Source organism: Notothenia rossii (genome assembly GCF_949606895.1).
Source record: "Notothenia rossii genome assembly, chromosome: 5".
Taxonomy (NCBI): Eukaryota; Metazoa; Chordata; class Actinopteri; order Perciformes; family Nototheniidae; genus Notothenia; species Notothenia rossii.
In genome coordinates this window covers 41,770,875-41,791,943 of record NC_136903.1, presented here as the reverse complement: position 1 = coordinate 41,791,943, position 21,069 = coordinate 41,770,875, and the positions used below count along the sequence as shown (strand labels likewise).

At 44.6% G+C, this 21,069-nt stretch overlaps 1 protein-coding gene and 1 long non-coding RNA gene across 7 annotated transcripts in view; one reads left to right on the top strand and one right to left on the bottom strand.

Moving 5' to 3' along the window:
• Positions 1-21,069, bottom strand: part of LOC307041415 (dickkopf-related protein 3-like) — a 40,176-nt gene that overhangs the window by 3,562 nt on the left and 15,545 nt on the right. The window lies entirely within an intron of this gene.
• LOC307041418 lies at positions 8,158-20,506 on the top strand. Its single transcript, XR_013808753.1, has 3 exons — positions 8,158-10,226; positions 18,941-19,004; positions 19,314-20,506. It is a non-coding gene; the product is annotated as an uncharacterized lncRNA (long non-coding RNA).

The window sequence follows — 21,069 nt, the reverse complement described above, 5'->3', positions numbered from 1 at the left end:
ACATTAGGATAATCAATGTATACAACCCATGTAAAAATCTAACCACTGATATATTTAAAGAAATAGCAGACAACAAACATAGGAAGGAAGTTTGGTGTGGTGATTTCAATGCACACAACAGTTTATGGGGCAGCAACCATACAGACAGTAACGGAAATATAGTGGAAGAAATGCTGGAGGAAAGAACACTAGTGTGCCTTAATGATGGACATGGCACAAGAGTAGATGTACACAGGGGGAAAGTCTCATGCCTGGATCTGACATTAGTGTCAAACTGTTTGGTTCATACATGCGAATGGTTTGTTTTGAATAACTCCACTGTAGGAAGTGACCATTATCCAGTGCTTACTAAAATTAATGTATATATGCAGGAAGGAGGTGTAATAACCAGGTGGTGCTTTGCTAAAGCTGATTGGGGGAAATGTAGGATATGGTGTGAGGAGTCGGTACACCTGCTAACATCAGATGGAAGCATAGAGGTCATTACAAGCCAAATAACGCAAGATATACTGAATGCAGCAGAGAACAGTATACCCAAAACAACAATCAAGGGTAGGAAGAAAGTGGTGCCATGGTGGAATGAGGAATGCAGCAGGGCTATTAAAGAGCAAAATAATGCATTTAGAGAATTAAAGAAAAACATGACACAAAATAATGTTACAGAGTTTCAAAGGAAAAGGGCAGCTGCTCGAAGGACAATAAAATATACAAAAAAGAGAACATGGAGAGAACTTTTTTTCTACCATTGGCAGAAGAGTAACATTAGGTGATGTCTGGTCCATGTTTAAGCGGATGAGTGGGAAAAGGAAATCCATTAAAATTCCAGCCTTGGTTAATGGGGAGAGGCTGGCAGTGACAGATAAAGAGAAGGCAGATATGTTAGGAAGGACACTTGCAGCAATACATACTGGGGAGCATCTCAGTGATATCCATAGGCAGCAAAAACAGCAGTTACTAGCAGAGAATGAAAACGTGAAGGAGAAGAGACAGGATAATAGGTCAGCTCTGGATGTGGAATTTACAATGTCAGAACTCAAAATAGCCTTACAAGGTACAGGATATACAGCCCCAGGACAAGACCAGCTATGTTATGCTATGTTTAGACAGTTACCTATGGAAACTATGAAAATGATGCTGAGTCTTTTCATTACAATCTGGAGAGAAGGAGATATGCCAAGTGTGTGGAAAACAGCAATCATGCTACCATTCAATAAACCAGGGAAAGATACAGTTAACCCTAGTAACTACAGACCAATAGCTCTTACATCACACCTATTTAAATGGATGGAAAAGATCATTGTCCGTAGGCTCTCACATGTAATGGAACAGAAAGGACTGCTGAGTAGTTTTCAGAGCGGATTTCGTAAAGGGCGGTCCACAATAGATGCGTTAGTAAGAGTGAGTAACGATGTGGAAAAAACATTGAAAATGAAAGAGATAATGGCAATAGTGTACTTTGACATTGAAAAGGCGTATGACTCTATGTGGAGGGAGGGATTACTGATCAAATTGAGTAGAATGGGTATTGGAGGGAGAATGTACAATTGGGTAAGGGCCTTTTTAACAGACAGGACATTTCGAGTAAAGGTTGGAGCAGATATTTCCAATTATTTTGAAATAGAAAATGGTATTCCCCAAGGGAGTGCAGTCAGTCCAATATTATTTAACATCATGATTAATGACATATTTACATGCTTAGACACATGCATCCAATCGGCTCTGTACGCAGATGATGGGGCTATTTGGATGAGGGGAAGAAATGCCCCATACGTAATGGAGAATATAGCTAGAGCGATTAAAAAAGTGGAGAGGTGGTCATATAATTGGGGATTCAAAATGTCAGAAAGCAAGTCATGCTACATGGTATTTACAAACAAACGCAAGATTGATGGCCAACAGCTAACACTATATGATCGTCCAATGAAAAAGGTGAATGAATTCAAATACCTAGGACTGTGGTTTGATAGCAAATACACATGGAAAATGCACATTAATCAAGTGGAAACAAAAGGCAAAAAAGTATTACATTTATTGCGAGCTGTAGCCCCAGTTGCATAATGGGGCGCAGATAAACAAGCATTAATAGACATTTACAGATCAATTATGAGGTCCACAATAGACTATGGTTGTATAGTGTATGGAGCAGAAGCAAAAACATCGCTTTTAAAAATGGATAGACTACAATATAAAGCATTGCGGTGTGTATTGGAGCGATAAAGTCATCCCAATGCAGTTCTGACAGCAGGAGAGACACCTCTGGAGATCAGAAGAGAGAAACTTGCTCTGTCATACTGGGTCAAGCTACAAGGAAGTGGAGAAGAAAATATTTCAAACAGAATATTACAGGATTGCTGGGAATATGCAAAATTCCAGGGACGTGGGTTTGGCTGGGCGAGTAAGGAAAGAACGAGGGCATATGGAGTGGAGAATATCACGTTTGCCAAAACAACCCCATTTAGCAGTGTTCCCCCATGGCTGTTCCCAGAAGCTAAAATAGATATGAGTATTGTAGAAAGGAAAAAAGAGTGGCAAATAAATGAAGTGGGAATTAAAACAAGTATGTATCTGAACGAAAAGTACTACAATTACCTACACATTTATACAGATGGTTCTAAGAACAAGGAAGAGTGTGTTGGAGTTGGCATATACATCCCAGACTTTAAAATATCTATTTTAAAAAGAGCGTCTGATCAACTATCAGTGTACAGCAGAAATGCTTGCTGTAATAATAGGATTGCAGTGGGTTGAAGAGGTCAGACCAGATAGGGTGGTGATATGTACAGACTCATTGTCCATATTACAAAGCATACAATCAACAACAACTACCAGAGAAGACATTCTCATAGAACTGAATCATAGCCTGTTAAGACCAGTGGCGTAGCGGAGGCCCCCGCACCCCCCGCAGTGCGGGGGAGCCCCGGAACTTAGGGGGCCCCGCCCCCACTGTAGGCTATCCTCTTAGATTTCGTAACGCGGGAACAGGGCGCAGAGGGCGGGCCCCCCCCCCTCCCTGCTATGTTGCTAGGCACCCCGTCTGCCTGTAGTAGTACAACAGTGTACAGGGCTAGACATTAAGGGCTGCCCGATGGCCCGGGGCCATCTAGTATTTAGCTCGGGAATGAAGCCTCACCTGCTGGTTGCCCGATCGGGCAATCTATTATGCCAGTATCATGCAGCTCGCGGATCCAGTAATGAGTGACCCGACAGTAAAACTAAACATATCTATAACTAGTTACGGTAGTTTGAGAGGTAATTAAAATAGCTACGTGTGATATTCTAACCTAAGGTGTGTGTTTTGTCCGCTCACCGCTGCATGTGATCATGCAGAACTGCGTGTCGACTCATCAGCAGCAGCTGATCTCTCTCTCCCGTCAGATTAGACTTCACTCGCGTTTATGTCCATATTGATCAGATCTAGCTAGTTCTGGCTAATGATAGGACTACCTGCTTATTAAAAGACACCTAAACAATAAGTGTCGCTATGCAACTGGGTGAGGCCACAAAGTATAGCATTATGCATTTGTTTACATGCCCACCGGAACCCCGAGGCATTACCAACAGATCAACGCACAATCAACCCATACAGGACATCTCTTTCTCCACATTAAGTGTTAGACATTAGAATTGACTATTCTTGTCTGTCACATACTCTTCTTGTCTGTCACATAAGTGGCGCAACTGAAGCGGTATTGTGCTAAAGGGAAATTATTGTGACCGAAGAGATTTAGATCTTGCCGGCCAACGGGAACTCGGTTATGGCTAGAAAGGATCCGCTCTTGTGTAAAACTCTCGCGAGAGTTTGGCTGAATGTCACGTGGCTGAATGTTTACGTTTGGCAGGCAACCTTTCAGTTACGATCGTTAACATCAGTTGGCCACAGCAAATGATGGTGAGAAGCTAAACTATCTATTAATTATGTCAATGACAGGGAGTGTGATTATTGAAATAGGGTGTTAGCAGTCTTGTTGGTGTTCAAAGAAGAATGACAACACTGTAGATCACCAACACTATGGTTTATTTTTTATTCACAGGCAAGTCAACGTTGTCGCATTAAAAGTCCCAAGATAGCTCCTGGTGCAATAAAATGTTCCCTTGTAGTGTTTTACTATTAAGTCTGATGTTTCTCTATTAATATTGCTGCTGCATTAATGTGTATGTTGCATCATGTTACTGCTGTAGATGTGTTCCCGAGCCGCTCCGATTACAACGAGAGTTACAACGAGAATGTGACGTCATATTTACACTAGACTGATCCTTTCTAGCCATAACCCGGGAACTCTGACGTCGCCATTTTGTATGCTTCGCGGATGCGCTCGGCTCCTCTCGACTGCTGCTCGGGTCTGCTCGGTCAGCTTCCGGATGAGGAGGCATTCGTTCGACCAACTTACAGTAGATAACATTACAAACATTTTTAACAGGGGCCATAATAGTGTAAATAATGGTTGTTTTGGCAGTTACAACTGAATGTAATGTTTTCTACTTTTTTACATCTGATGAAGGCATTTGCCTTCATCAGATGGAAAGTGTCTTGACCAACAACTTAAGTATTTCTTATAGCTATGCAGGGCATGCAAGCGAGCAAACACAAACAAGAACAAATAAACAAGTGAAATGAAGAATAAAATTGAAATTGTACAATATAATATTGTGCTGGTTCATCTTATAATTCAGTCTAGAGAATGCACCAGACAGCATAGATCTACTGTAAGACCTGCAAAAATCTAAATGCTCTAGGGGGAGGCCCCCCAAACCTTTCGTGGCATTTCGTCCGCACACATTTTTGCAGGTCAGCAAGAAGTCAGCTGTGCCCCCTCCGAGGCCAGTTCAGACATAGCCAAGGTTGCCCAGCCAGCTAGCCGTGCCCCGACAGTGACAGCAGCTCCCACCCACCCTAGGGACACGTTGGCCAGCGACAACTCTGTGACTGAATACCCTACTGATAGGGGGACATTCCCTGTAGATTTAGAAGACGATGATGTTAAACGGTACATTCTGAATAACGGGCCATGCAAGCCTGAAGGGCCATTCAAAAGGGATGGGAAGGGAAGGTGCTTTTCAAAAGAGTTCTATAACAAAACATCTACAATTGGATGTAGAATTCCGCGCAAGTGGCTATGTCACTCGCCATCTATGGACCGGGTGTACTGTGAGCAGTGCTGGCTGTTCGGTGACAGACCGTCTGCCCATCACCTCCACCAAGCGTGGAGAATAGGAATAAATGATTGGCAGGGTCTCTCTAAAAAGATTAAGGAACACAAATTATCTCGCTCTCATTTGGCAGCATGTGTCGTGTATGATACGTGGAGAAATAATCTGACCATTGACGCGCAAATATCATCTGAGTTTAAGAGAGAGGTGGGGTTTTGGACCTAGGTCCAACCAGAATAACTGATGTTGCACTAACACTGGCCTCTCGCAACTCTGCTTTCCGGGGTCACAGAGAGAAAATAGGTGATATAGATAATGGTAATTTCTTATCTACCATAGAACTTATGGCGCGTTATGATCCAGTTCTGCAAAGGCTTTTTGAAAGCAAAAAGAAGGTGCACTACCTAAGTCCTCAGACTCAAAACGAAATAATTTCATTGCTATCGAAAAAAGTGCAGGACACAATCATTACAGACATACAGAATGCATAATTCTATTCGATTATAATGGGTACTACCCAGGACATTTCAAAAGTAGACCAACTGAGTCAAGTGTTCAGATATATATATAGCAAATGATGAAAATGGAAACCCTACAGAGGTGAAAATAAACAAAAGTTTTTTGGGCTTCCATGCAGTCACAGACCAAACTGCTGCAGGTCTAGAGAGAGAAATTCTCGAATCGATGGAGAGAAAGGGGATACTACTTGGGAAGTGCCGCGGACAGGGATATGACGGGGCTAGCAATATGAGTGGTGTCTACTCCGGTGTACAAAAACGCATAAGGGATAAAGAGCCCAACGCAGTGTACATTCATTGTGCTGCGCAAAATTTAAACCTTGTACTCAATGACGCATTCCAAAATATACCTGAGATAAAAGACTTCTACGACACTGTTGAAAGGCTATATGTATTCTTTAGTGGAAGCGTCAAACGATGGGAGCTTTTGGAAACACACCTCTCAGTGCCCAAGGCTGGCCAGCCTACACTGAAGAGACTATGCCCGACACGATGGGCATCAAGATAGGACGCCGTCCAATCATTGCGGTTCCGTTATGCTGACATTATGCAAGCGCTAACTAAGATAGACTTGCTCTCCAAAAAAAGCGAGGAACGTGCCGAGGCGACTGGCTTGAAAAAGGCCATGGAGAGTTTTGAGTTTGTTTTAATGACTGTAATACAGGGCAAGGTCCTTGAAACAGTCAACATTGTGTCCCAAGCTCTCCAGCGCAAAGATGTGGACCTCTTACAGGCGACAGCAATGCTTGGTAACGCAACCGATACACTTGCCCAACTCCGAGGAGAGTTTGATGGCTTAAAAGTGCAAGCGCAAGACCTGGCATCCTCATGGGGTGTCCACAGTCTCTTCAAAGACAGACGCGCAAGGCGCACAAAGAGGCACTTTTCAGAGCTTTGCGAGGACCAGCGGCTCCAAGACCCAGGGGAGCATTTTAGAGTGACTGTATTTTACGCAAATATCGATATTGTCGTTGCCCAACTCAAAAATTGATTTGTTGGAATGAGCGAAGTTGCACAGCGATTTTCTTTTCTGCTTCCCCGCGAACTTTTGCGCGCAACAGACAAGGATTTGTCTGAGTCCGCAAGTGCTTTATCAGGCCAGTATAAAGACGACCTGTCAGCCGAGTTTGCTTTCCAGATCCTGTCCCTCCGTAATGCACTTAGGCCTACCATAAAGAAAATTGAGCGTGGAACAATCAAAGACCTTGCACAAACCCTGCTCATTGAAAATCAGTCCATTTTGCCAAGTATCCCCGATGTTGCCACAGCACTGAAATTGTTTTTAACTATACCCGTGACTGTTGCCAGTGCTGAGAGATCTTTCTCAAAACTTAAATTAATAAAGACATATTTGAGGAGCACAATGTTGCAAGAGAGACTGTCTGGGTTAGCAGTCCTTAGTATTGAGAGCCGACGCGCGCGCAGTATAGATTTAAAGACTGTTATACAGGACTTTGCGCAGAAGAATGCCAGGAGACGCGCTCGTATAAAATAATAGGCCTACAAAGCAGCTCCTGATTGCATCCTCTATGTAGCCTATACGATGTGTTTTATTTGTTTGTTTTTTGGAGGCTACTTTTCTTTTATACAGAATGTTATATATATGTGAACCGTTCCGTTGTGTGAACTCCAATGATGATAGGCTATAACGTTCTACAATATACCTTCATGTTACAAAAAATACACTGCCACTTGTTTGTATTTGTCAATGATGTTTAAATCAGATGTATATTATTATACAGTTCCTACTGACCTTACTGTTTAAATCAGATGTATATTATACAGAAAGTTCCTACTGACCCTACTGTTTAAATCAGATGTATCTTTATAAAGAAAGTTCCTACTGACCCTATACTGTTTAAATCAGATGTATCTTTATACAGAAAGTTCCTACTGACCTATACTGTTTACAAAAGATGCCTGAAAAAATAAACATTTAAAAAAGTTGCCGCGATGTCTATCCCATGTCAGTCTATTATTGATTTAGGGGAGGGGGCGGGGCCCCATTGTCCGACCTGCGGGGGAGCCCCGAAATATTGCGCAACGCCACTGGTTAAGACTGCACAGACGCGGCATAGATCTACAGTTCTGCTGGGTGCCTGCACATGAGGGGGTGAAAGGGAACGAGTATGCTGATAAATTAGCAAAAAGTGCACTACAAAAGCAAATAACATTACCAGTTCAACTTGGTAAAGGAGAAGGAAAAGCATTCATTAAGAAGAAAGGGATGGAGATCTGGCAGAAAAGGTGGGAGAAAGACCAGAAAGGCAAAGACTATCACAAAGTACAAAAGACAGTTACAATTAATATTCATAAAGAAAGAAACAGAAGGGAGGAAATTATGATGGCTAGACTCAGAATAAATCACACGGCTTTATATCATGGGGAAAAGTGACAGTAACAAGTGTGGGAACAGTGCAGTAAAAGAAGATGTAGAACATATATTGTTACATTGTGACATCTATAAAGCGGAAAGAGAACAATTAAAGGCTAAAGTCTTAGAGGCAGAGAGGGAGTGGAGTGTGGTTGGTGTTTTGGGAACAAAAGGAGAGGGAGTAAGAGCTACCAGAAAGGCACTGTTTACTTTCTTGAGTGAAACTGGGGTAGGACAAATAATTTAACATTAGGTCAGGAAAGAACATAGATTTGTATTTTTGTTTTATTTATTTCATGGTTTTATTGATTTATTTTAATTTAATTTTGATTAGATCATAGGTTAAAGAGTTGGAATGATGTGATGATTCATACTCATGTACAGTAGGTGGCGGTGTGCACCTTTTAAGTTGTTTGCAATCTGCGAAAAACAAGAGAAGAAGAAGAAGAGACTTCCTGTTCTTCTTTGCAGCGATTCTTCAGCAGTTGGACACGTGTTTGCGTTGGATCCTCTTCAAACCATCGTAAAACAAGTAAGCATGCCACCTGAGTTATTAATTACTGCTTTTTAACTAGCAAGTGTTATTTACTTTTTCTTTTTTTTCCCCGGGTCGCTGAGGGTGCTGGTGTTGTTTGTTCACCGCTCCTCCGCCCCAAATATTGTTCTTTAGTCCAGATCAGAACCTCTCCTGTCTGGCTCTCTACTTTTGAAACGTCAGTCATCAGCAAAAATAGCAGCATCTCTATATCGAATCGACACAAATCTTTGTGTTGTTATCTCCTACCTGCTGGCTCTTTCCTGCTCACCGTCCCTAGGCCGCTAGCTAGCTAGCATTATCGGACCTAGCAGGCTGCTACCTAGATGCTCCTCGGCTCCCTGAAGTCTGCTGAGCTAACATTTCTGTCTCCACCCTGTTGAGATCTCCATATCAGATTGAATAATTAAAACGACAGTTAGTTCGTATAATCAATTATATTCTTGTATAACCCACAATGAAAATGCTTCATATTTTAGGTTTTTCCATATTTACAGTATAAACAAAACAAAGTGGTTTGTTAAATTGAGTGTAAGGCCTATAATGATTTATGGGTGTCACTGATAAGGGAGAAGGCAGTTTCTTCCCTCTTCCCTCACAGCAGTACACAGGGAGGGGGGCTCCGGACTTAAGGAGAAACACACTGAGGCCCCAAAAAGGTGGTTTTGTCATAGCCGAGAATAATATTTTGCAAGTCCTGCAGAGTAGGGGTCATGTCCTTTTTACACAACATGGGAAGGTGTGTCTTATGCCATAGCCAATAGAATATGTCTGGTCATGTCCAGTCCTGTACATCAGAGGCCATGCCCAGTTTCCACAAATATGGGTGTGGAGGAGGTGTCTTAGGTTTTTATATCCTGTTGTTGAGCATAAACACACTGCTTTTTGGGATCAAGCTGAGAGAGAGGAGGGGGGTTTCTCCTGGTATACTCTCTCCCGGTAAAAGCTCTGTCCCTCAGAGCTGGGTTAATAGCTCTCGGTAAGGTTCTCTCAGACTTGGTAAATATCTCTCAACATTTCTTGGTTGAATGCTTGAGTGAATTACTTTGTGAACTGAGTGGAATGATTTGATGGGTGATGTGTTTGTGAATATTAGGCCCGCCAGCTGTGAGGAATCTTCCTCCGAATTCAAGCGGACAGGTATGGGTTTTTTAATGTTAATCCCGCCATCTGAGTTGGAATATAGGAGAGTGGTTGTGAATATTAGGCCCGCCAGCTGTGAGGAATCTTTCTCCGAATTCAAGCGGACAGGTATGGGTTTTTGAATGTTATTCCCGCCATCTGTGTCGGGAAAAAAGGTATGAAATTGATGTGAATTGAGTGGGTGAAAAATGAAAGTTTGAATGTACTTTTTATTATCACCGGTCATTTATGAGGAAATGCCTCTAAATTCTATCCGGAAATTTTAAAATCAAAACTGAATTGGGCAGTTGAAATGACAATTTTGGTAATAAATGTAAAACTATGAATTAAGGTTTTAGATTAGAAAATAACCCCAGCATGATATGTTTAGTATAATTATAATGTTGTAAAGAGAGAAGGTAAAAACCCTGTATTAGTTTGGACCTATTTTTCTTCAAATAAACTGATCCCACCTTTTGGATTGGGACAACTTAAGAAGACATCAGCGCTCTCCTCTCCTGCTTCAAAGGTAAGATTTCACACTGCCACACTCACACGTAGGTAGGGCCACACTTCATTTACTGATATCAAAATCCTTCAGGATCGCTTAAACAGATTTAAGAGAGTTGTCTGAATTGAAACAGCAGTTAATTGAACCTGGTTCTTCGGGGAGTTAATAGAGGTGAGATCTTGAAGACGTTGGTGGATCTGAGCCAACCAGTAAACTTACATAGACTCAATAACTTCGGTTAGGTCAATTAGTAGGTCAGAGTAATTTCCCGGAATAAATTATCAGGACCTCACCAACTCTAACAACCCCAACTCCACCCCGACTCCACCCTAACTCCGCGGCTCGTGTGGGTCTTCCCATCCCGCTGCGATCAGCCGGCTTCCCCGCTGACATCGTCTCTCCCTGCCGCCTACAGCCGGTGGCTATCAAGCTAGCTAGTAGGCTGGTCACCCGGCTCCCACTCTGCACCAGGCTGTCAGCCCCTCCTACGATTCTCCTCCGGCAACCACTGGAATTATTCTCCTGATATGCTGTGGATTATCATTCTCATTTTATCTGGACTCACACCGCTCCTTCTTCCACGGTCAGCCGGCTCCTGGTCTCTGCTGCCCGGGTCCCCAGCATTAGCTAGCTCCGTGCTAGCGCCACTTCACCGGATCATGCCGCCGCTCTACTCCCTGTCAGATCTCCACTCCTTTGATAACCGCCGACCTCCGGACTGCATGGACATCCTCACAGATAATGAAATACTCCGCAAACGCCGTCCTCCACACAGAGGCTCTGGCCGTAAGTTTTCATTTCATTCCACGTCTCCACACTCCATCCCGTCCATTCGGTCCTGTCACACGCCCCTATTCACTATGCCATCACAACAAACACGTGAATCCGACCAATCTCCTTCCACTCCCCCGGTCCACACAACCCCCCCCAATGCAACGTCACCTCAGAGCAGCCCTGCTCAACACACGCTCCATCCACAATAAAAGCCACATTCTGAATGAATTCATTAAAGACAATAACCTGGACTTTCTGTATCTGACCGAAACATGGCAAAAACCCCTGGACTATTTTTCTTTGAATCAAATCACCCCAGCAGGATTCACATACATTGACAAACCTCGCCCACAAGGGCGGGGTGGTGGTATAGCTGCTATTATCAGAAAGGAAATAAAAGCTACCATAATCCCCATCCCTGATGTTTCTTCTTAGCCAATTTTTGACCCCCCACAGGACTTAAAAAGCACCTAACTTGAAAATGAAAATACCAAAAATCTCGGGGGGTGTCCCCCGAACCCCCTAACATGTTTGGACCTCAGTATTTAGGAAATCCTGGATACGGCCCTTCCTGTGACAACGCCACCTTGTCCTTCACCACCGAACAGTGTAACTTGTCAGGGTGCGTGGAAAAGGTAGGACCCAAAAGCAGTATTAACGAAAAGCGAGCTTTATTAAATAATACCAGCTGTGGCAAAAAAGGCAGTATCCAAAATATCACATAACTAGGGCCGAGAAAGGGTGGGTGGAGCGGGTCTGGAGGACGGGTCTCGGGCGGACGGCCTGGGGACAAGGCAGAGACCGAGGAGGGGGTCTCGGGCGGACGGCCCGGGGGCAAGGCAGACTCCATGGTGGGGGTCTCGGGCGGACGGCCCGGGGGCAAGGCAGAGTCTATGGAGGGGCGAAGGCCACAACGGGCGAACTCAGGGGGCCGGGCTCGAGGGCGAAGACCGCGGCTCTCAGGTGGCCGGGCTCGAGGGCGAAGACCAGACAGCTCCGGAGGCCGGGCAGGACCCGGTGTCGGCCGAACAGGAACCGGAGTCAGTGGGACAGGCTTCGGCAGGATCCCCAACGGAAGAGGACCAGGAGTTGGCAGGACCCCCGGCGAGACAGGTGATGGCGGGGCCTCCAACGGAACAGGACAAGGGGTTGGCAGGACCCCCGGCAGAAGAGTTGTCGGCGGGACCCCCAACAGAACAGGACATGGAGTTGGCAGGACCCCCGGCAGGAGAGTAGTCGGCGGGACCTCCAACGGGACAGGACATGGAGTTGGCAGGACCCCCGGCAGGAGAGCAGTCGGCGGGACCTCCAACGGCACAGGACACAGGGTTGGCAGGACCCTTGGCAGGAGAGTAGTCGGCGGGACCCCCAACGGGACAGGACATGGAGTTGGCAGGACCCCCGGCAGGAGAGTAGTCGGCGGGACCTCCACCGGCACAGGGCATAGGGTTGGCAGGACCCCCGGCAGAAGAGTAGTCGGCGGGGCCTCCAATGGCACAGTACAGAGGGTTGGCAGGACCACCGGCAGAACAGTAGTCGTCGGGGCCTCCAACGGCACAGGACATAGGGTTGGCAAGACCCCCAGCGGAACCTCCAACGGACCAGGACATTGGGTAGGGACTTGAGAGGGAACTCGAGAGGAGACTCGAGAGGGGACCCGAGAGGGAGTTCGAGAGGTAACCTGAGAGGCGACCCAAGAGGGAACTCGAGAGGAGACTCGAGAGGTGACTTGAGAGGTGACTTGAGTGGGAAACTGAGAGGTGGCTTGAGAGGGAACTCAAGAGGAGACTCGAGAGGGAACTCGAGAGGTAACCCGAGAGGTGACTTGAGGGGACTGGAGAAGAGACTTGAGAGGGGACTCGAGAGGGAACTCGAGAGTTGATTTGAGAGGGGACTTGAGAGGGAACTCGAGAGGATACTTGAGAGGGAACTCGAGAGGAGACTTGAGAGGGGACTTGAGAGGGAACTCGAGCAGTATCCAGGTGACTTGAGATGGTCGGTACGCCGACAGGACTCGGGGAGGTGGCGTCGGCTGGAGAGCCAACAGGAGACGAGGTGCTGGAGTCGGCCGGTACGCCGACAGGACACGGGGAGCTGTCGTCGGCTGGAGAGCCAACAGGAGACGAGGTGCTGGAGTCGGCCGGTGTGTCGACAGGACACGGGGAGCTGGCGTCGGCCGGAGAGCCAGCACTGGAGCCGAAGCTGAAGTCGGGACCATGGCTGCTGGGGCCAGAACTGGGGCCGGAACCATGGCTGCTGGGGCCAGAACTGGGGCCGGAACCATGGCTGCTGGGGCCAGAACTGGGGCCGGAACCATGGCTGCTGGGACCGGCACTGGAGCCGGAGCCGCTGGAGTACGGGCTGGAATCTTGGCCTTGCATCTTGCAGAGACCTTTTGGAGGCTCCGTGGACCTCCAAACGCCAGACGGGTTCCTGAGAAAAGGTCTGAGGCTGGAACTGGAGCCGCTGGAACCGGAACAGAGGCCTGGACCATGGCTGTGTGGGCCAGGCAATCGAGCAAGGAAACACAGCTCTGCGGGCCGGTACTGGTGCATGGATCCATGGCTGTGGAAACCGGAACTGAAGCCGGGATCATGGCTGATATCGACCGTCAGCTTTCTGACCTGCTGAAACCTGGAGTTTATGTTTACCATTCACACACTGCCATCGTTTCTAAATACAGAATCTTAAACTGAAACCATGGCTCTGCGGGCCGGTATCCTGGCCCTGCGTCTCCTAGAGGCTTTGTGGAGACTCCGTGGACCTCCAACAGGACAGTAGTCGGATCCCGGGAAAGGGTTAGAAGCTTCGGACAAGTCCTGAGGACAACTTGTGAAAAGTTGTAACCACTCAGGCAACGAACTCCTCAACCAAGGCATTTCGGCCACCTCCATTTGTGCCTTTTTGAGGATAGCCTCTTTGTCCCTTCTAGAAGAGGTTCCACTCCACTTGGCATGATAACACTGTAGGGAGAAATCCAGATCGAACAGATCCAACTCAAAATCATAAAAATCCGCTGGGTCCATTGTTGGTCAGTTCATTCTGTCAGGGTGCGTGGAAAAGGTAGGACCCAAAAGCAGTATTAACGAAAAGCGAGCTTTATTAAATAATAACAGCTTTGGCAAAAAAGGCAGTGTCCAAGGCAGTATCCAAAATAAACGAGCAGCACAAAGAACACAGACCGTGGAATAACATGGAGGGGAAACAATGAACCGACATGGAACACAGGGGAAGACTAAATACACAGAAGGGTAATCACAAGACACATCTGGGCAGGGGAGGGAGAAACACAAGGGCAACAGGTGAACACAATGAGACAATCAGACACACCAGGGAAACTAACGACAGGGAGGAGGACCAGACAAAACACAAGGAGGAAGACAAAACACCGAATGAACAGACTTAAAAAACCCATAACCAGACAGACAACACTAAAACCGTGACATAAACCAAGGACTGTGACACAACTCCTTCCTCTCGTTTTTCCAAACCAAAATCAGCAACATTTACAGCAATCTGACACCCTCATCAGCACCCCCAACCTCCCCTCCTGGCTCCCCCCCTTCACCTCACAGCCCCTGTCCCACTTCTCCCCTGTGACCCCCATGAAACTGTCCGACTTCATGACTGGAATTAACTCCACCTGCACACTTGGTCCAATGCCCTCCAAATGTGTTAAAGAGAGCCTCCCTGCCATCTCCCAACTCATCGCCACCATCATTAACTCCTCCCTCAGATCTGGATCAGTTCCCCCCTCTCTCAAACTGGCTGCTGTCACACCCATTCTCAAAAGACCTGGACTCACACCTGACATCATGTCCAACTTCCGGCCCATCTTAAATCTCCCCTTTCTGTCAAAAATACTTGAACGTGTCATTGCCTCACAACTAAAATCCCACCTCAGCTCCAATGACCTCTTTGAGCCATTTCAATCCGGTTTCCGATCAAAACACAGCACAGAAACAGCTCTTCTGAAAATCACAAAACGATCTCCTCCTCTCCTCTGACTCCGGCAACCTGAACATCCTCATCCTCCTTGACCTCACCGCAGCATTTGACACCGTCAACCACACCATCCTGCTGTCCCTCCTCAAATCATCACTCAACATCACCGACACTGCACTCTCCTGGCTGAAATCCTACCTCACCGACAGACATCAGTTTATCAACATCAACAACTGCACCTCCTCCACTGCTCCTCTGTCCCAAGGCGTCCACCAGGGTTCGGTGCTTGGCCCCCTCCTCTTCATCCTCTACATGCTCCCCCTTGGAAAAATTATTTGTCGCCACAACCTTCAATTTCACTGCTACGCCGATGACATCCAACTTTATATCTCAACAAAAACCATCACCCCCACAACACACTCCACTCTCACCAACTGTCTCTCAGAAATAAAAGCATGGATGCAAACAAACTATCTCCAACTGAACAGTGCCAAATCAGACATCATAATCATCGGCCCCCCATCCCGTACCAAAACCATCCAGAATTTCAACTTCACCATTAACAGCCACACTCTATCTCCCCCCCTCACATCCGCAACCTCGGAGTCATCATCGACAGTCAGCTCAAATTCAACCACCACATAAATCATATCACCAGGACCGCCTTTTTCCACCTCAAAAACATTGCCCGTCTCCGCCCCTCACTCTCCTCCTCTGCTGCTGAAACCCTGATTCATGCATTCATCGCATCACGACTCGACTACTACAATAGCATCCTCTACGGCAGGGGTTTTCAAAGTGTGGGTAGGTGAGCCTCCCCTCAGAGAACATAAGAACAGCCGCGCCCCCCCTCCCAATTATTATTGATGTTATTATTATTATTATTATTATTATTGTTGTTGTTGCTATAATGCAGGGGTATTCAATTGCATTTCAAAGAGGTCCAGTAAGAGAAAATTTAATTAAATGCTCTGTTTTCACTGTCTACCTTCCGCCATTTGAAATTACTCCGACTGTTTCTCTCCTCTTGTCTCGTCTCTGTGTGTGTGTTTGAATCCATCGTGCTGACTGCACCGATTTGATTGGCTGAGTAGCGTCACCTCCTTAAAACATTAAACAATAACTTTTTTAAACCTTTTTATTTTTATGTTTTAAACATATTGTATAAAACTCCCCCACTACTTGGACTATTCCTTGCACCCCTCTAGAATAAGCCCAAATGGTCTCAACCATATTGCATCAGTAACATGCACTTGTTATTATAACAAGATCACAAGGACGCTGGTAGCAATCGGCAAAATTGAGTGTTGTTCAGTTTGTGTGTTGTGGAACATGCGTGTCCGTGCATGAAAATATACCACACACCCAATTACAATTGCATGTTCAATTCAATACCATGGAATTTAATACAGTTGTTAAAGTTGGAACAGCCTGTGGACAGCCGTTCTTCCTTGCATGTCAGTCGCCTACACCTTCTTACAGAGGACAGGCACATCTAGCTGCAGCACGACCCGTATATTTCCGCACGCCGTGTTCTCAAGACATATTTTTTTTAACATTTTCAACATGGTGGATAAATCCTTATATGCTCCCGGCAACACACTGAACGTCAACTTTGCCTCCTTATTACACTCACCCCTACTTTAGTGGGAACAATGAGTCTGCATCTTTGATGCACACAGGAATAAACGCAGATCATACTCTGGCTGCAGCCTTGACCGGTACTTGCTTTTGATCAAAGTCAATCCGGAAAACCTGCACTCACACAGGTAGGTGGAGGGGAAGGGAATGAGCACTTTTACAGCCTTTTTGGCGAGGTGGGGGAACTCACTGTCCACAGACAGCCACAAGTGGGCATGTGTCACTTTACTCGTCTTTTTCTCGTTCTTTTGTGTCTCACGCTGCGCCTCCCCTGAAGCTCTCTGGCGCCCCCTAGGGGAGGCGCGCCTCACACTTTGAAAACCGCTGCTCTACGGCATACCATCCAACCTCCTCAATAAACTCCAACATATCCAGAACTCTGCTGCCCGCCTCCTCACCAACACCCGCTCCCGAGACCACATCACTCCCGTCCTCCAGAACCTCCACTGGCTCTCCGTCCGTCAAAGAATCAACTTCAAAGTCCTCCTCATTACTCACAAAGCCCTCAACAATCAGCCCCCCCCCTACTTCACAGACCTGCTGCACCACCACACCCCTTCCAGCTGCCTCCGCTCATCAGAAGCCAACCTCCTATCCGTCCCCACTCGCACCAATCACCGGACCTGGGGGGACAGAGCCTTCTCCGTCGCTGCCCCCTCCCTCTGGAACTCACTCCCACAACCCATCAGAGACTGCACTGACCTCACCACCTTCAAAAAACTCACAAAAACTCCCCTCTTCAATCTGGCTTTTAATGTGTGATTGTTTTTGTATTATTTGACTTTAACTTTAACTATATATTTATTTGTTGTTCTTTTCTTTTTTTTCTCTTCACTATATCTGTAAAGCGTCTTTGAGCACCTGTAAAAAACGCTAACAAATTAAATCTATTATTATTACGTATCTTTGCCTTGAAATATATTCGAGGCACACACACACTAAGACTGAATATCATGTTCTATTTGCAATTAAAGATTGATAATTGTGTGTATTTGGTTATTGAGAAGAGACTAGAGAGTGCTGGACATTTTTTTGAGCGGAGAGGCTCTTTTATCAGTTACTAAGTATTAAAGTTGAAAAGCAATGATTAAAATGTTAACTATTCCGGGCTTTGGAGGAAGGGCTATCTATTCCTTAAACTATTGAAGTGTTTTTATATTACTCATTGTCTTTTTGTTCACAACTTCTCCACATTTCGAAGTGTTTCACGAGCCAGAACGACCTATCTTTCTTCCTGGCTTGCTCTATAATGATCCAATGCAAATCCAAATGCAATGCCAACAACAACTCAACAGCAACAACGCCAACTACGACAAAAACCCACCCATTGCGCATTGTTTAGAGCGGTTATAAAGTGTTGAAGCACTCAAATTTGAAAACAAACAAAACCGTACTAAGTCGAGCGAGACCTGCGCTGGAAATGCGCCTATTTGATATGAGTTCCTTGTTAGGCGGAGTGCGTTGCGGTGGAGATTTAATAGAACTCAGTAGTAGACAGCTTTCTTTAGCCTTCATTAGGAATATTTATTTATATCGTGGTAGGAGAGATGCGGTTGTGCTGCCGCTCTGTATCCAAACAACATCTGGACGGATAAGGTAGTGGCCACAGGTAGTGCAAGGTATAGTCAGTGACGTCACGTCCTGGACGCACTGCAGACAACATTGCCCTCTGCAGGACATAATGAGCAAGGGCGCACATAATGGTACAACATTTAACATTCCTCTGTATTTCACCGTTTGTTTAACTGTGAGCAATGAACAATCTTAGTGCACCCAATTTAAACTCATAGTCTGCAGTTACAGCATCGACTTATTATACAAAATTAAGTACAAACTATATTTTGCATGCTTATGCAACACTATAGATGCAAATCCATGTTGGAATTTGCAGGAGAGTTAACGTTAGCTCTCAGTAGAAAGTGACGGAGGTGACTTCAGTTAAGGTGCATTCAGGTGCAATTCAGTAAAAGTGTGTATTGGATGCATTTCTAACAGCAAGATGTGTTCAATGTAGTCCAGTAAAATGCAGTCTTTAGCGAGAAATATCAATAAATACAGTTCTATTAAGGAGATGTTTTACTACAATATAAAGTAGATATTAGACAGTATGCAAACAAGATAAAGGAGTGTATATTGAAGTAATTAGGATCTGCTGTGTAGAGAATCATGGAATTGTACTGGTATCTAACAATACCATCCTTAATAAATGCCATCCTTATAAATGTATATAAATACAATACCGTTTTAAATGATGCTTGAGTTTTAATTATGTTTGATTCCATTAATTGAATTAAATGTTTTAATGAATTCTACTGAAATGATTGTTACATTGTCATCATGTAACTATTTTGTTCTTTTATTTGCCTCCCCAGAAAACAGTCACACCTCCTCTTGAAGACATTTTGCCTCCTGCTATCGACTTCAGGTTCACATCAGGTAAGCCCTTGAGTGTGTCAGACTAAAGTTATTGTTTCAGAGGTTAATTCAAGACGTGTTATGTTTACATACTAATGTAATGAGCATCAGGTAAACGTACCCATTTCTATTTTTTGAATCACTGATGGGATGGAGATGTAAACTATGCAGCACTAGTGTCACTACTCAAAGTGATATTTTAAAACATTATCAACTCCATCGTGGAACCTTTGGACAGAAACGTGCCTTGCCCTGCATTCATGTAGACTGGCCTGCGCTCTCACTTATCAAGATAAAAGTTGAAATAATCGTCTGTTCTTTTTTTTCTAGGACCCATGTGCCACTTTATATACATCTCTGCGCATGAGGTGGGGTTAAAGATAAGTAGTTGCACATTTTATGAACTATATCAATATCATGACCATGTGGTTCATTTTCTTGCAAAACCAGCCTTTTTTTTGATGGCTTAAACCCCTTGTAATGCATGTGAATAGTACCTCTGTTACCATCTGTTAACAGCTAATGTAAACTGGCTCGTTATGTTTTCAAGACGGATTTGATTTTTGTTTTGAGGAAAACACATGGTGTGTCCTGATTTGTACTCAATTTAGTGTTTTGTTTGTATTTACAGGGAACAGCAGTGGTCGAAGTGCAACAGGCTCGTGAAGCACAGCATGAAGTGATACGTTGCCCACGAGCCAGATCCAGTTGGAATAACCATTAAGTAATAACCATGTGTCTCCATGTATGTTCATGTGTTGTGCTTTCAAACAAACTTGTTACTGTTTTATGACAACTGTTTTGAAATAATCACATTTTCATCAGATGTATTAACATGTCCATAACGTTCCCTTTTTTAAATGTATTTGTTTAATCTGCAATGTTTCAATGCTATCAAATATTTAAAGGGTTGGATTGAAATCAGGAAGTGTTTGTCGTATATAGGTTCCGGCAACTCAATTGTGTTTTATAATTTACTTTATTTATTCTTGTCTTATGTGGTTCTTAGCATATTGTTATTTGCATTGGTTACACTTAATATCTGGGCTTTTAATTGTAGAAAAGTGCAGAAAAAAATCACATTAGTGAGTTTACCCAACTCCTATAACTGATTGGAACCACTTGACACATATTTTTTAAGTTTTAGCAAAGTAACACTGTGACGAAGATAACTTCGTCACTATGGACTGACGGCTTCAGGCCTTGTACTGTATATTGCACATGTGTTTTTTATTTTGAAAAGTGTTCCCCCTCCCGTTCTTTCTGTTACTCCTGATTATGTTCACCTGGTGCCCGGTGTTGTCTCCCCCCCCCACACCTGTGTCTAATTGCTCCCCCCTCACCTGTGTCTAATTGCTGATTAGTGGGTGTGTATTTAGGCTCTGTTTCCCTGTCTGTTAGGAGGCAGGGAGTGTGGTGTAAAATCCCTGTGGTTGGTGACGGTGTGCACATGTTCAGCCGGATTGAGGCTGTGAATGATGTTTATGATTTAATAAATGCCCACACCGGGTTATATTTTTGGACGTTCTGCCTCTGCCTCCTTGCTTGGTCGGGCCACTCAATTGTCAGCTTGACAAACACATTCTTGAGTAGAAGAGAACTAAAAAAAGTACATTTCACCAACTCAAAAAATGTAAAAGTTGACTAAACTCTTAAACTTGCTTGGAACCACTTGACACATATTTTTTAAGTTTTACCAAAGCAACAGTTTTTACAGTGTTGGGTGTAGGTGGATTCCTCCCCAATAGTTAAATGCAAATATTGTTTGTAAAGGGTCTAACAGTATAATAATGCAAATATTAGTCATATTTTGTTTGGAAATCATTTTTCTTCCAGCTTTATGTACCGGAAATTAATGAGTCATTTAGGCATATTATTTATTGTAATTATTCATGTTTTGGTGAGCCAATTGCATATTCTTCTAATTTAACTTGAATTAACTGAATAACTATGAAATATTATTATAGCGTTTTTGTGTAGTTTTGTTTTGTCTATGGATTGCTCTAGGTTTATGTGTGGTATTGTTTATAGAAAGCAGACTATAAATGAGGCTCCCAGAGTCACACAGCAGGAAGTCTGTAGGGAA